The sequence below is a fragment of the Macrobrachium rosenbergii genome, chromosome 28 (genome assembly GCF_040412425.1).
Source record: "Macrobrachium rosenbergii isolate ZJJX-2024 chromosome 28, ASM4041242v1, whole genome shotgun sequence".
Lineage (NCBI taxonomy): Eukaryota > Metazoa > Arthropoda > Malacostraca > Decapoda > Palaemonidae > Macrobrachium > Macrobrachium rosenbergii.
This window is the reverse complement of record NC_089768.1, coordinates 20,325,075-20,342,500: the sequence shown is the minus strand read 5'-3', so window position 1 is coordinate 20,342,500 and position 17,426 is coordinate 20,325,075. Positions and strand designations below refer to the sequence as shown.

Genomic DNA, 17,426 nt, shown 5'->3' with positions numbered 1-17,426 from the left:
TATATACACACACACACACACATATATATATATATATATATATATATATATATATATATATATATATATATATATATATATAATATTTATACATATGTACATATTTGTGTGTGCGTATATATATATATATATATATATATATATATATATATATATATATATATATATATATATATATATATATATATATATATATTATATATATATATGTATATATTAACTTTATCAAATACACAATTGTTCTGTGCATTAATAGAATTACTAAAAGGACCTCATTCAAACTGGATGGTACCTAATGGAGTATTTATTCAGAAAAAGTTACAAGCTTTCTGTACGGATACTTGATAATGTGAACTGTTTGTCCAAGAAAGCTTGTAACTTTTTCTGAATAAATACTCCATTAAATACCATCCAGTTTGAATGTATATATATATAAATATATATATATATATATATATATATATATATATATATATATATATATATATATTATATATATATATAAACATGTATGAGCATACAGATAAATAGATATATTTAGATATAGATATAAATACAGATACAGATAACATATGCAACTACTGTATATATGAGCGAGCGTGGTGTGTGGCTTGTGCATGCGAAAATTTTCACCTCAGCCTTTCCCCGTAATTTTTTTATACTTTCGTTTCTGTACATATTGAAATTTAAAGTGGAAATAAGTGAGCTCTCCTGGGAGTTGGATTTGAGCTCTATGCAATCATGGTTCGAAGTTTGATGTGAGAGTTATAGTTTTCCATTCCCTTGTGGTTTCTAGTACATAAAAAAAGCTCTATAATCTTTTCCCAGCATTAGTAGTTTGACGTAACTATCACCAGTCAACACAGTATCATCCGAAAATATCTATATTCCATTAGCAATAATCTAGTCTTAGTTTTCCACAGTCTTACACCCAACCATACAGATATTAACAAGAATGGAGACATTACAAATCCTTGTTGGAAGTCATATTTCCATCTACATAATCTTCGGTTTCATCAACGCTACTTCACATCCCTACCACGTATCCTTTGGTGTAAGTCACCTTGTGCCACATACAAGTTTATCACGCATCTCTATCACCATATACACTCACAACCACAGTGAATCATATCACCATCAATCTCATCAACTCCTAATATATTTCCTTTTTTGTGACCTTTTTATAGCTTGCTTTATAACATCAACACATTTTCATAACCATTCTCCAATCTCGAGTAATTCAGATACAACTATTTTCTATATAAATTTACCTTCAACATTCTCGCTCCATCCAAGGAGCTCTACATTTTTATCAAACATCACGCTCTCTGTATTTTTACACTGACTCGTCTCTGTACATATGAACTCTATATGCTACGTATTGTATCTCATATCTACCCAAACATTTCATGGGCTTTCTTATTTTCCACCGTTACTTTCATCTTCACTCTTCTTTCATCTCTTCCTCTCATATTTTTCTACTTCATTTTTCTTTCTTCCTTCCAACTGCAGCTCAAGACTTTTTTTTACTTTACCAGACCATTCATTTATTCCTTCCTATTTCATACCTATTTCATACCTATAAAAAATAATGACTCCACCTTGATCCCTTCAAATCTCCAGCAGTTATTGCTTCTGCATCATGACCCTACCCCCAATCTACTCCATCTGTCAAGCTCATTTTTCTTGGTAGCACTTTTATCCAAATTTTAAATCCTTCCTTGCCAACTGAACTTATTTGTTATTTTCGCTTTAGTTTTAACCGTAACAGTCATGTACATTTCCAATAAAACTTCTTTTACCTTTACACCAAATAATTTATTTTTCTCTCTACTAACGTGTACCCATACATAATGTTTTCCACACAAAGATTTCATACATATACTTGTATTCATTCTTTTTTAAAAGCAACGAATTTTCAACATCATTCGGTTTAAATATCGAAACATACCAACTTAATCTTAGATCCCAGTAGCGTATACTTTTACACCTAAGTCACCTAGAACACTCGAATTTTCCCTCTTCTCCAAACAAGATTCATACACTAAAAATTCTCGCTCTCATTCTTAATGTTTTTGTAGCTGAATCTTACACACACCTCATTTCTAAATCAAACCCAATAACGCTCTGTTTCTCTGAGTCGTGTATAAGGAGCTTTATTATTTTATTTTCCCTCTCACAAATTGTAGATCCGTTTCTTTACTAAGATAAACTGTAATACTAAGCATCATTTAAAGACACAGAGACCTAAACCTGATTCTTTTGCGTGTTTTTGTAATCCTCAAACCTTTAACTGTTTGATAACTTTACCATCATACTGTATACTAGGATGTCATTGTTTCATACACTAGTGTCCTACAGAGAGCAAGTAAATGGTAGTGGTTGGACAGTAATGAACAAACATCTCAACAGCTGAGTAGAATTCGTCCCAGAAAGTATAGAGACACATATCAGTGTTATTAACCATTGACGATTCCATGTGCCACTATGCCATTGCAGCCCTCCATAGACTAGCCTGAAATTAGCACACACATATATACATATATATTTCTGTATGTGAAGCCGATTGCTTCGTACGATGTTGAAGGCGATGAAACGTGTGTGTGTGTGTGCTAAATATATATATATATATATATATATATATATATATATATATATATATATATATATATATATATCTATATATATATGTATGTATATACAGTATATATATATATATATATATATATATATATATATATATATATATATATATATATATATATATATACATACACATATATATATGTATATATATATATGCATATATGCATACATATATTTATATATATATATGTGTTATATAAACACACACACAGTATACATATGTATGTATGTATGTATGTATGCATAGTGTGTATAAATTTATATATATATATACATATGCACATATGTCTACATAAAATTCACATGTCAAACATTTTTTAGACGGCTGTTGTTTCTCAGCGTTTCCCTTATTGAATTTTAATTTGACTCGCTTGTAAATGTTGCGCTTAAAATTGATGTTGTGGAGTGAATGATTGTCCAATAGAACTGGGTAACTAAATTAAGATAATAGCTGAAATATTGTCCCTAGTAACAATAAAAAAACTGCATTCATAATAATGTAAGCTATTCGTTATTTCAATATTTTTCACAGCGGATCGGTTTCACACCGAGAGTTAAAAATAAAAATGAGCATTTTTCCAGTGTCCCATAAAAATTATATAACATTACATCAAGTCTCTATAATGAATATATATATATATATATATATATATATATATATATATATATATATATATATATATATATACATGTATGTATATATGTATATATATATATATATATATATATATATATATATATATATATATATATATATATATATATATATATATATGTGTGTTATGTGTGTGTGGTATTTGAAGAATAAAACATAAACATGAAATATACAATCAAATGAAATGTAACAGGAAAAATCAGTTTCCTTTTCAAGAAAACTGATGAAATCGGAAGAGAAGTTTCACATGTCGAAAGCTTTAGTAAAGAGCGCATGCAACGGCCTACCTTTTAGACTTCTGAAAGGAAAACCCAGCGAGGAATCTCCCCCGACGAATCGGCTTCTTGAGGCGCCTCCGCTGGACACGAACAAGGCGTGACGCAACAGGTAGCAGGCGGTAGTCACGAGGTCGCCCCCGCCGCCGCTAGGATCCTCTCCTTCAACAGGTCCTGCTACCGGTTAGCTCTCTCTCCCTCCCTCTCTCTCTCTCTCTCTCTCTCTCTCACACACACTCTCACTCCTGCGGGAGTAGGAATGCGAATTCACCAGACTCAGTCCACGAGGGAGGTCTGTGCGAGCCTCTCTCTCTCTCTCTCCTGATGCCTCCGAAAACGATTTCGGTTCTCAGGACTTTAATTAGCCTCCAAAAAAATTAATTCAATTTTCTGTGCGAAAAGCCAAACAATCTCTTTTTTTTTCCCTCGGTGCAAATGAAATTTAGATTAATCTTTTGATTTTCAAAAAAACAGATCAAAAAATATGCCGGATAATTCAAGTCTACCTGGATTTGATACAGCTTCGTGTTTCTATCCTCTTTTCCGGGCGCAAGTTTTTATTGTCTTTTCCTCGCGAAATCGGAACTTAATCTCGAGAGCGTGCAGCGCAAACGGTCCTCGACAGGCACCGCCGAAGATCAAGCGACCGACAGAGTAAGGAGAGAGAGAGGAGGACTGTGTGCCACCTCTCTGGATCCCCGCGCTCGTGTGTGTGAGGGTCTGTGTAGGAGCGCCCTCTCCCGTCGCCTTTATATACGTACACACAAACACATATACACACGCTCTTTCTCTCTCTTTCTCTCTCTCTCCATCGATCCTCTACTCCCTCCTGACTCCTCCTCCTCCCCCTCCTCCTCCTCTCCCCCCCTGCCTGTACCTCCCACGTCTCCTCTCACTGCCCAGCCACCCACCGGTGCTGAGCCCACGCACAAAGCCCCCGTACTAAGTGTTAGAAAAAATTGATAAAAAAAAAGTATCGCAAAGTGTCACTCGATAAAGTGTCCACTTAAGTTGACCTCTTCACATATATCATAGTTTTCTTCTGTTTTATTTCCTTCTGGACGTGCCATCAGGCACCATAGAAAGGAGAAATTAGCATTATTAATTAGTCTCCACAGTGAACCAAAGTAGATAAGGGAACTGGAAAATTCACTTTGCCACTGACTTAACATCAATAATTGCATTACTTATGTCCATGACACCGAGGAGAGCTTATTTAGCAAGGATCTTCTTTCTCTCCTACTATACTATATATATATATATATATATATATATATATATATATATATATATATATATATATATATATATATATATATATATATATAATTATATATACATACACATGCATATACATATATACATATATAGGGAGAGATAGAGAGAGAGAATAAATGATTATCAAAAATTCTTAAGAAGGGACATTCAATACAAAAGTTTATTTACCTATAAGAGAATCGAATTTTCATTACCTCTACGCCCACGCGGGGGATAAAGATGAGCTTTCACTCATACTTACACATTCTCGTCGAGTTCAAGTCATGAACTAGAGTCTAAATTAATGACTAGCCCAAGTTGTGCGTCATCTGCAACTTCGTGTTGGTTCAGCCTGTGATTAATAGATTTTTTTTTAAATACCCACTTCAGATGCTTCAGCCATATTTCAAAAGGCTTTCTAAGTAGTATTTTATTTAGAAATCATGAATTTTATTTTTATCCGCTATTCTTCAACCAGTTTAGACTAAGCTAAACTAGAAAATAAACCTGCCTCTTTATTCCGTTGTCTGTATAAACTTCTCTTGGGAATTTCTCCAGTGACACCCTCGATATCATCTCATTGTTTTTTTCCCTTCTCGCGGATTATAAACTCGTGAGTCAGTCTATTTAATCAGTTGCACTCAGAAATATTGAAAGATCCATTTCAGAAGATGTCTCCTAACAGATATTGAAAGCTCCATTTAATCAGCTGATGTCCCCTCAAGATACTGAAAGCTCTTAATCTGTTGGTGTCCTTTAAGGAATACTAAAAGTCCCAGTTAATCAGATGCTGTCCTGTTAGGAATTCTGGAAGCCTTAATCTGTTGATGCTCCCCAAGGAATGATGAAAGCTTCAGTTCACTAGATGATGTCCTTTCAGGAATATTGGAAGCTCTATTTAATAAGTTGATGCCCCCTCAAGAATACTGAAAGCTCCGTTTAATCAGTTGATTCTCCCTCAAGAATACTGAAAGCTCCATTTAATCAGCTGATGTTTTCTCAAGAATACTGAAAACTCCATTTAATCAGTTGATGTTCCCTCAAGAATACTGAAAGCTCCATTTAATCAAGAATATTGAACGCCCCATTTAATCAGGTGATGCCTCCTCAGGAATACTGAAAGCTCCATTTGAAAAGCCGTTGTCCCCTCAGGAATATTAAGAGCTCTGTTCGTTCTCGATTCCTTATGTCAGAGGCTTACTAAAGAGTTCAGTTCGTCTTTACAAAAGAAGAAAAGGGGAAAGCATCTAACTCTTAAGTTTGTGCGTCATCATTTTCACGGAAATAAAGACTGAAAAGAAGTAACTGTAAACAAAATATCAGGCATATGCACTCGAAATATCCGACAGTGGAAAAATAGAATAATGAGTTATATTTCACGTTTTCAACTCTTATTTCCTGTAAAAGTAAACTTTCCTCAAACACATTCCACGAAACCAGATCCAAAAAATACCCATGTCAAACAGCACCTGCAAAGGGATTATAAATCCTCGTCTCATTTTATGAAGACTCGTGGAAATACGATATATCACTGAAGATGAAGTCACAAGCATCCCATGGCAATGAACCTCAACAGAACCTTCTCAAAATGTTTGGTTTTTCGGTCACATCGGGTTGAAGTTGAAACAAAACAGCCACTTTTTAGTCGATTAACTGGAGGCTGAAAGCCAGTCACCTAAAATTATGGAAAACTATCACTTTGTATACCAGTTTTACTTGATGTTACAAAGCATAATGGTGATCATTTTGAATTAAGGATGAACAGTTTTCGAAATCGTTGTCGCCTTATTTCTGGTAGGAAATTTTTGCAAGAGCCGCCTATATTTCCGGTCATTGGTAAATCTCAGTCTATCCCTCCATCTATATACCTTTCCGCTTACGTCAGCATATCTCTCCTTGACACATCGAAAATATTATCGCAAACAATAACTTCTGCAAGTTGAAATGTCAAATGTTTCAATACATTTTTCATTGTTAAAATTAGAGGTAAAACGATGGTAAGTTTGAATGAAGTTAGGGAGCATGAAAGCTTGTGGAAGATACTTAAACACTGAAATAAAAAAGCTAGGGTATTTTTAATCATCAACATGCACTCTATCGGCAACATTTTTCCATGAAATTATTATGCAAAGGGTCCATAATTACTAGTAGGCTACATTTGTGCTAACACACTAACATCCTAGCTAATCATTCTTCTTAGATTTTGCCAGCTTTATGTCAGCACGGACTCATATCCATGCGGTAGGGAGCATTCTTTTTCCTATTATTTAAGAAAGTCCAATTATTGATATATTAGATTAAAAGTGCTGTGTGAGTTACCAAGTCAAGTATTTTTCCAGGACCTTATTGGTCTTAGAGGAAATCAATAGCATAGAACCTAACTGAGTTTCAAAGTGCAATGAACATATAGCAGAAGATATGGAGTGATACTCGAAGTCAGAGAAAAAACAGTAGATGAAGGAGCAAAGTTGTGAGATAATAAAATGCGTCATGAATGGAATGCAGAGAGGCAGATGCTTGCTAATGATACGTTACAGATTCGGGATACCTATGAAAAACTGATGATCCTAGTAAAAGAGTTGAATGTGTTTATAAGAGGATAAAAAGAGTTGAATGTGTTTATAAGAGGATAAAATTACAGTGGGAGAAAGTAGCAATAGCATGGTTCTGGATGAGTATCTAGAAACCAGTGATTAAAGAGAATAAATTCCATAGTCAGAGTAGGTTATGCTGGCCCAGAAGCCACGTCCAGCTTCCATAGTTATAAAAGAAGGGTATACCCTCTAGGCCAATGCTGCGTACAGTGAAGAAAACAGGTCAGATAAGGTCACAAGGAACGGCAGTGTCGGATGCACGTTGTCTACTGAGTGTTTACCATGCACGTCAAGACTTGAAATGCTGATTCACCTTGTAACTCTATTTTATTTGCATAAAATATCGTTGTGTGAGGAAATGTGGTCCCTTGCATCGTAATGCGATGCTTTTAGGAGCATTTGTTCCTCTTTTGTTATTTATACTTATTCAAAAAATCTAGTCTTGACCTAAATAAAAAAGAAGTATGCAAGACAATCAGTTATCATAGAGTGGTCAACTAAGATTAATATTTTTCACAAAATTTACCTCTATAGTGGCACAGTTTTAGTGCATCCTATTCACAAAAGGAACCACGAACCGGACAAGGAGGGACAATATGGGCCAGTTCCCCAAAATCCAGTATTCTCCTTTTGACCCAAGCAGCGAATTACATACCTAGTTGTTGGTCAATCGTTGTGGGTAGCAACTGAGAGAGACAGACAGAGATAAGTGTGCTCGTTTCTGCGTCAAAATGCTTTATCATAAAAGAGGGAATGGTCTTGATGAGGTTAACCTCATTTAAAAAGATATGCATCAAATATTCTCTCTCTCTCTCTCTCTCTCTCTCTCTCTCTCTCTCTCTCTCTCTCTCTCTCTCTCTCTCTCTCTCTCTAGTAAGATATCGTGATGGAAGTGTTATCCCTGAATTGGAAAAGTGTTTCATTAGCTTTAAACTGAGATCAATGTCGCCTTGGCCTCACAGTAGATTTTACGACTTCTTGTCATGACATTTACACATGAAAAGGCAGGCACTTTCTATGTGGGACATGAAGAGCTCGCTTTTCAGAGTTAGTTTTGCAGTTTCGGTACGACTTTTAATAAATAACTCAGAACACGGAACTAAGTTGGAACTTCGAGCTCGATGAATTATAGTGCAGTATACCAAACGTTTTAATTCACGAACAATGAAGTCAGAGGATTGGGGGAAAACGTACATAAAAATCAGGTCAATATATTAAAAATAAAGCTGATGAATTTACTGGATAAGTCACGCTGTACCAAAACCCACTAGTTAATTTCCTATATTTAGTAAAAAAGACATAAATTCACTTAGAGAGAGAGATATATATACTATTTTTATATATATATATATATATATATATATATATATATATATATATATATATATATATATATATATATATATATATATAAAATAAACAGTATAAACTCTCTTCAACGTTTACTGCAACATCTTTCCCTTTTTGCAACATCCCAGCAACCACCATCAGCAGATAACCAGCTGTCACATTCTCACCTTCTGTTCACTGAATGATAGGATTTTTCCCATATAGAATTGAGGAGTAGAGTAAAACCTTTCGAAACCAGAAACAACGCATATCTCTAAATTATAGGAAATGGAGTATGTGTAGACAAATATTCATCAATAGTTGGCTGTTGCTTAGTTTTGATCCCATTTCTCAGGTTGCATTTTAAATTTAGATCTTACCATTTGATATTTAAAAGCTGAAGTATATTATGTGACTAATATATGTTGGGCATTTTATGCATATGCATATATGCTACAGTTTAAGAGAAAGGAGTAAGTGGATTCTATATGTATAGATATATACTCGTATGTATATATATACTGTGTATATATATATTTATATTAATATACATACATATATATAAATATATATACATATATTTATATATATATATATATATATATATATATAGAGAGAGAGAGAGAGAGAGAGAGAGAGAGAGAGAGAGAGAGAGAGAGAGAGGTATGTATATATGCATTATTTACATATATACATACATAACAGTAATCAGTAGATTATATTTACATATAAATATATATATACACATATATATATACTGGCTGACCAACCCGGTGTTGCCCGGGAAAACTCTGAATAACAGCCTACATGTAAGGGGGAACGAAGAGGGCAGGGGAAGGGTTTTGTGTTGATGGTCTGACTGACAGATACTTTTTTTTTATCACCCTTCAAACCGCTGTAGGTAAACTGACAGATATTACTATGGTGGCTGTCCCTTTTATCTAGGCATTACTGTACTGTCTATCTCTTTTATCCAGGTATTACTGTGATGGCTGTCCCTTTTATCCAGGTATTACCGTGGTGACTGTCCCTTTTATCCAGGTATTACTGTAATGTCTGATGCTTTTAACCAGGTATTGCTGTTCTGTCTGTCCCTTTTAACCAGATATCACTGTGGTGACTGTCCCATTTATCCAGGTTTTACTGTTGTAATGTTCCTTTTATCTAGGTGTTACTGTGGTGGTTGCCCCTTGTATCCAGATATTACTATTCTGACTGTCCCTTTTATCCAGGTATTACTATAGTGACTATCCCTTTTAAGTAGGTATTACTGCGGTGACTGGCCCTTTTATCCAGGTATCACTGTACTGTCTGTCACCTTTAACCAGGTATTGCTGTTCTGTTTGTCCCTTTTATCCAAATATTACTGTGCTGGCTGGCCCTTTTATCCAGGTATTACTGTGGTGACTGTCCCTTTTATCCAGGTATTACTGTACTGTCTGTCACCTTTTACTAGGTATTACTGTTCTGTTTGTCCCTTTTATCCAGATATTGCTGTCGTGACTGGCCCTTTTATCCAGGTATTACTGTGGTGGCTGTCTCATTTCTCCAACATTTCTGTCTTGACTGTCCCTTTTATCTAGGTATTATTGTGGTGACTGTCCCTTTTATCCAGGTATTAGTGTACTGTCTTACACCTTTAACTAGGTATTACTGTACTGTCTGTCACCTTTAACTAGGTAGTATCACTGCTCTGTTTGTCCCTTTTATTCAGATATTGCTGTGGTGACTGGCCCTTTTATCCAGGTATTACTGTGGTGACTGCCACATTTCTCCAGCATTTCTGTCTTGACTCTCTCTTTTATCTAGGTATTATTGTGGTGACTCTCCCTTTTATCCAGGTATTACTGTACTGTCTTACACCTTTAACCAGGTAATACTGTACTGTCTTGTTACTTTTAACCAGGTATTAGTGTTCTGTCTGTCCCTTTTATCCAGGTCTTACTGTGGTGACTGTCCCTTTTATCCAGGCATTACTATGATGTCTGTCCCTTTTAACCAGGTATTACTGTGTTGCCGGTCCTTTTAACCGGGCATTACTCTGCTGTCTGTCCCTGTTATCCAGGTATTACCGTTCTGTCTGTCCCTTTCACCTAGGTATTACTGTGATGAGTGTTCCTTTTATCCAGGTATTACTATACTGCCTGTCACATTTAAGCAGGTATTACTGTGCTGTCTGTCCCGTTTATCCAGGTATTACTGTGGTGACTGTACCTTTTATCCAGGTATTATTGTTCTGTCTGTCCCTTTTGTCCAGGCATTACTGTGATAACTTTCTCTTTTATCCAGGTATTACTGTGGTGACTGTCCCTTTTATCCAGGCATTACTGTGGTGACTTTCCTTTTATCCATATAATACTGTGGTGACTGTCCCTTTTATTTAGACATTACTGTGGCGACTGTCCCTTTTATACAGGTATTACTGTGGCAACTGTCCCTTTTATCCAGGTATTGCTGTACTGTCTGACACCTGTAACCAGGTATTACTGTGCTGTCTATCATCTTTAACCAGGTAGTACTGTGTTGTCTGTCCCTTTTATCCAGGTATTACTGTGGAGACTTTCCCTTTTATCCAGGTATTACTATGCTGTCTGTCCCCTTTAACTAGGTATTACTGTGCTGTCTGTCCCCTTTATTCAGGTATTACTGTGGTGACTGTCCTTTTTTCCAGGTATTACTGTGGTGACTGTCCCTTTTATCCAGGTATTTCTGAGCTGGCTGCCACCTTTAACCAGGTTTTAATGTCCTGTTTGTCCCTTTCATCCAGGTATTACTGTGGTGACTGTCTCTTTTATCTAGATATTATTGTGGTGACTGTCCTTTTTATCCAGGTATTTTTGTGGTGACTGAAAAGCCTTTTCAATGTATTTCTGTTGTCTTGAGTATGTGAAATGAGGTATGATAAACAAGCAGCGTTTATTTGCCATATAAGTTTCAAAGGGAAGGGGGAAGGGGCAGGGGAAGGTGTTACAGGTTTGAAACCTATCCTATTATGTAAGTTGGGTCAAATTATAGCCACGTGCCAAGTTTTGTCTAAGTCGGTCAAGCGGTTCGGATTTCTATAGCGCTCACATACATACAAACTAACATACAAACATGCAAACATTCACCCTTATATATAAGATATACATGTAATGCCCAGAATAAATCAGTTGCATATTATACTTCCGCTTCTTTACATCAAATGGTAAGGTCTATATATGAAATGTAACGTTGAAAAGGAGATCAAGTCTAAGTAACATCGCTATATTGATGAATATTTGTCTACACGTACTCCAGTTCCCATAAATCAGAGATACATGTTATTTCTGGTTTCGAAAGGTTTTAGTCTTCGATTCTATATGGGAAAAATCCTATCATTCAGTGAATAGAAGGTGAGAATGTGACAGCTGGTTATCTGCCGGTGGTGGTTGCTGGACAAAAAGGGAAAGATGTTGCAATGAATGCTGAAGTGCCATGTGTATGCATGTATATATATGTGTGTGTATATATATGAAAAAAATGAAGACAGAAACAAACAATCAAACAACAGACAAATATGAGTAACAGAAAGGCGTTCTTTTTTCCTTATCCATTTAATAATAGGCCGACGTTTCGTATCTCTCGATACATTTTCCAGGCTGAAAAGTCGATGAACTTAAACAGTAATTGTGTATAAACAGTAAAAGGTATACACATTATATACTTCTTAACACCATGTCAAAGGACAATTTACAAAAATGGGGAATTTAGAGGTGACTCACTGGCAGGACTAACAGTATTTCCTTTCGTCTATCATGAAAAGTGGAAAATGAAGTAATATATTAAATACGTGGTATATATATATATATATATATATATATATATATATATATATATATATATATATATATATATATATATATATATGTATATATATATATATATACATATATATATATATATACATATATATAAGACAAGTAAATGGTTGAATTTTCTATCTTTTGGATCTCTTTTTGAAACGACGATTATCAGATTAACAACAGGAGTCGTAACTGGCATTAAAAAAAAAAACAAGTAAAAAATGCGCCAAAGTTTCTTTGGCGCAATCGAGTTTTCTGTGCAGCGTATAATCAAGGCCACCGAAAATAGATCTATCTTTTGGTGGTCTCGGTATAATGCTGTATGATCCGCGGCCCACGAAACTTCAACCATGGCCCGGTGGTGGCCTGGCCTATATCGTTGCCAGATGCACGATCATGGCTAACTGTCACCTTAAATAAAATAAAAACTACCGAGGCTAGAGGGCTGAAATTTGGTATGTTTGATGATTGAAGTGTGGATGATCAACATACGAACTTGCAGCCCTTAGTAGTTTTTAAGATCTGAGGGTGGACAGAAAAAATTGCGGACAGAAAAAAGTGCGGACAGAATAAAGAGTGGACAGACAGACAAAGACGGCACAATAGTTTTCTTTAACAGAAAACTAACTAGAAGCTGAGGCGGGAGAAGGGAAGAGAAAGAAGTGGCCATGTTGCTTGGTAACTGATTGTTCATGAGGATTTTATCCACTTAAGTCCCAATATATAAAATACTACTCAATACAGTAAAAGAACATCCGTATTTGTTTTTGAATCTCTGAACAAGAGAGAATAAAATTACGTTGAAAGGACAAAAGAAACAGGGGTCAATTTTCCCTATCTTTATCAACATCAGCATTTAAGTAATAGGATTTTATCTGCTATGGCTGGTAGCACCAAATATATATACATATAATAAAGTCTGGGTTTTAGCCAGAAATGAATTGAGTATTTGTGCATAGCGCGTCAGTAACAACGCGCTGTATACTGTTTGCATGGCTCGAACAATGGATTTTATTTCCTCCTCAATAAAAGAAAAAATACATTTATATCATCTGGTTCTATGGTGAGATTATTCGGGAAATAAGCTTATGTGAATAGTTTTTACGGGCGGACTGAAAATTACAACAATATTAATCACTGCTCTCTCTCTCTCTCTCTCTCTCTCTCTCTCTCTCTCTCTCTCTCTCTCTCTCTCTCTCTCTGAATTAATGTTTTACTTAAATATTTATTTTCCAAAATAAATTTTATCACAGAGAAATAAAAATTATGATAAAAGTCCTGCCACATGGAATCTGAAATATACCTAAAGGCGTCTTTTTTTTATAAAAACTGAATAAAAATTAATACAAATACACCTGTTATCTTGAATTAGTTTACAGCATTATGGACCTTTTTTCCTCGGCTAAGACAGCAGATGTATTTTAGCCCTTTCTCATTTTTCCATGATGACTTTTGCTTTCTTAACCATTCATTTTCATGCCAGTATTTTTGCATCACGTAATTAGCGCCGAAGCTGAATTTATAGCCACACACACATGTGTATTTACATTATATATATATATATATATATATATATATATATATATATATATATATATATATATATATATATATTTAAATATATATATATATATATATATTTATATATATATATATATATATATATATATATATTTAAATATATATATGTATGTATATATATATATATATATATATATATATATATATATATATATATATATATATATATATATATATATATATATAGATATATATATATGTGTATATATATGTATATATATATATATATATATATATATATATATGTATGTATGTATCTATATATATATATATATATATACTATATATATATATATATATATATATATAAATGCATCAGTAATGGTCAGTGTTGGAATAAAATTATGCACTATACGATGGTAGGCCGTCTAGAATTGCAAACATGCCATATAAGATCCCCTACTTTCACGCAATAGCTACTTCTTGAATTCGCGTCAATCATGAATATCAAAATGGACGCCTAAACCATACTGCTTGATGAACAATTAAGAGGAATTGCCAAGTCGTAACACAATTGCCTTGAAGTTCCGTACCCCTAAGCGTGATTTTTAGTTTTTGTAAAAGAAAGCTATTGTACCTGCTTTGTCTGTCCGTCCACACTTTTTCTGTCCGCACTTTTTCTCTCCGCCCTCAGATCTTAAAAACTACTGAGGCTAGAGGGCTGCAAATTGGTATGTTGATCATCCACCCTCCAATCATCAAACATACCAAATGGTAGCCCTCTAGCCTCAGTAGTTTTTATTTTATTTAATCGTGCGTCTGGCAACGATATAGGGCGGGCCACCACCGGGCCATGGTTAAAGTTTCATGGGCCGCGGTCCATACAGCATTATACCGGGACCACCGAAAAATAGTTCTCTTTTCGATGGCCTTGATTATACACTGTAAAGAAAACTCGATTGCGCAGAAGAAACTTCGGCGCATTGTTTACTTGTGTTCGTTTTTTCCTAATTTTCAATTCCTTAACAAGACACTTAGTTTTCTAGTGTCAATCACCACGCTGGATTACGATTTATTTTGGTACCCAGTTGGCCAATATCAGAATTGCCTGTACATGGCAAACGTCGGATGCTACATAAATAAGACTTACATAATGTTCACCGTCAGTGGCCTTTAGTAAGACGTATCTGACGACGTAAGTGATCCTAGTAATGGTCACGGAGTGCCTACTTAAATTGTTGTCCGTTTGCCCTACATTTTATGAACGATTTTACATAAGTAAATAAAGTCATTCCAAAAGCAATGACTTCAAAACATTCCGTTATTTATCTTCTCTCCTCGCGTCTGACCGAAAGAATCTAAAACGAAAAATTTACTGATTGCAGAATCTGCCCCTGAATAGCTCGAATTATACACGTGCCTCTCACCGCTACATTAAAAGAGAAGTGAATGAAAAGTGAAATGGTAAAATGTTCGTCTCATTCAGTCAAATTTCAATCTCACTTCTGGAGCAGAAAAGAGGACTCAAATAGAATGAGGGTTTTTCAGACTTTGTTTTTCAACTATTTTTTTTTTTTTATAAGGGAGTTTGATCAACTTTATGAAAATTTCCCTTTTTGGCCAGCAGTGCAGCCTAAAAGAAGGGATTTTAACATCCTGTAATTCTCTCTCTCTCTCTCTCTCTCTCTCTCTCTCTCTCTCTCTCTCTCTCTCTCTCTCTCTCTCTCTCTCTTGATAAGAGAGTGCAATGTGCCATGCTTATTCTTCTACTAGGCAGTAAATGTCTTCATTTAAATGTAAGACGGTTTATTCGTATGTTTCTATAATTTAGTACATATATTATGTATCATACATACTTATACATATAAAAGCATATGGAAGTATTGCCGTCGTAAACATGTATATGTATGATCAGTCCATATATATTATGTGCATTCCTTTGTGTATGTATGCACAGATAGACAAATAATAACAAAATACCCGTGAAAGTTTGCCGTCTGTTTACCCGAGGCAAACTATGCCTTACGCTGTATTTTTCTAATCGAAAGTTATGACAGCTTCAGATGTACGAGGCTTCAGGACGAAATGAAATTTGTGATGCTCAGATGATTAACTTTGTTAATCTCGTTGCTGATTGAATCTAAAATCAGCCAAAGCTCTTCGGTTGTCCATCGAATAGCTTACACGTCTGGTGAAAGTGTAAATAATATTTACAGATACTATTTTACGCAAAGCTATAGATAAATGTGATTAATTACGAGCATAAATGCCTTTAAGTTCACATGTGCATGTGATGTATGTTTGTGAATTTGATCAGAGTATGTGTAGTCACAACACTGTATACTTCGGTCAGAATTTCAGACTAAATATTCAGACGAGGTGTTTACTCTAGTAACTTTAAATGTGAATTTATAATATTTAAAAATATATGTTCTTGTTTTCTGACATTTCGTTTATGTTTGGCCTCTAGTGACTCATTTTATGCGTTGGGTGTGTAAGGGGATTTGATTTCCAATCTGGTTAGGCTTCGGGACAAGATTAATTCGCGTCCATCCTGTGGGCAAAGATTACTCCATTGTTGTTTTGTAGATACGATTTTCAGTCAAGCAAATTATAGCCAAGGAGAAATAGTAAAGAAAATGTGATAAGCTATGTTAGTGCTGAAAATTATGTGGATACTAACAACAAGTTTTACAAATTTACACCTTAAGAAAGATTTTTAATCTGAATCAACAAAAACATGTTACAATAGATAGATAGAGAGACGGCCATTATACATATACAAATAAATTTTCCATTTTTCTGGTCAGAAGAATGCTGGGTATTAGTTTACCCAGGTAATTTACGTAGTTAAGGTTTAAAGTAGAGATGAAAAGTTTGCTTGAAATGCTGAGTAAATAGACAATTATAGATATGGGCTTAAGAAATATACCATTCAATAACATAAGTGGATAGGAACTTTTCTATCCTCCTTTTTATTCCCTAAGCCTCATGATCGGTTTCATTTTTGGAGCCTCGCCTTTATTTACTCAAGAATGAATCTCATAACCGCCATTAGATTTCTTATAAACAATATATCTTCGTTAGAATTGCTTGGCCAGTCTCGGTGTAGTAGGGAAAATAATTCGCTACAAAAAAAGAAAAAAAACCAAGCTTAACCGTGGCCAGGATTCTTCCAAACTGACGTGCAACACATGAAAAATTTGTCCTGCATTCCGTTACGCTTCGTCTTCTTTTTCCCAGGTTGTTGGATGCAATGTAGTTAATTTAACAGCGCTGTGGGCTAATGCAATAAGGACTAGAGCTCGTTTGTTAACCGTTGTTT

General features: G+C 34.8%; 2 protein-coding genes across 4 annotated transcripts in view; one reads left to right on the top strand and one right to left on the bottom strand.

Moving 5' to 3' along the window:
- LOC136854106 (uncharacterized) overlaps positions 1 to 4,321 on the bottom strand; it is a 230,961-nt gene extending 226,640 nt beyond the window's left edge. Inside the window, exons 1-2 of one of the 3 annotated variants that reach the window (XM_067130278.1) lie at positions 4,083 to 4,303; positions 3,589 to 3,821 (exon numbers count right to left, since the gene is read on the bottom strand). The gene's annotated coding sequence lies outside the window, so the exon portion shown is untranslated. Of the gene's footprint in view, positions 1 to 3,588 lie in introns of all 3 variants that reach the window. The other 2 variants (XM_067130276.1, XM_067130277.1) reach the window with 2 other exon arrangements.
- LOC136854108 (putative ATPase N2B) overlaps positions 1 to 17,426 on the top strand; it is a 329,373-nt gene that overhangs the window by 189,183 nt on the left and 122,764 nt on the right. The window lies entirely within an intron of this gene.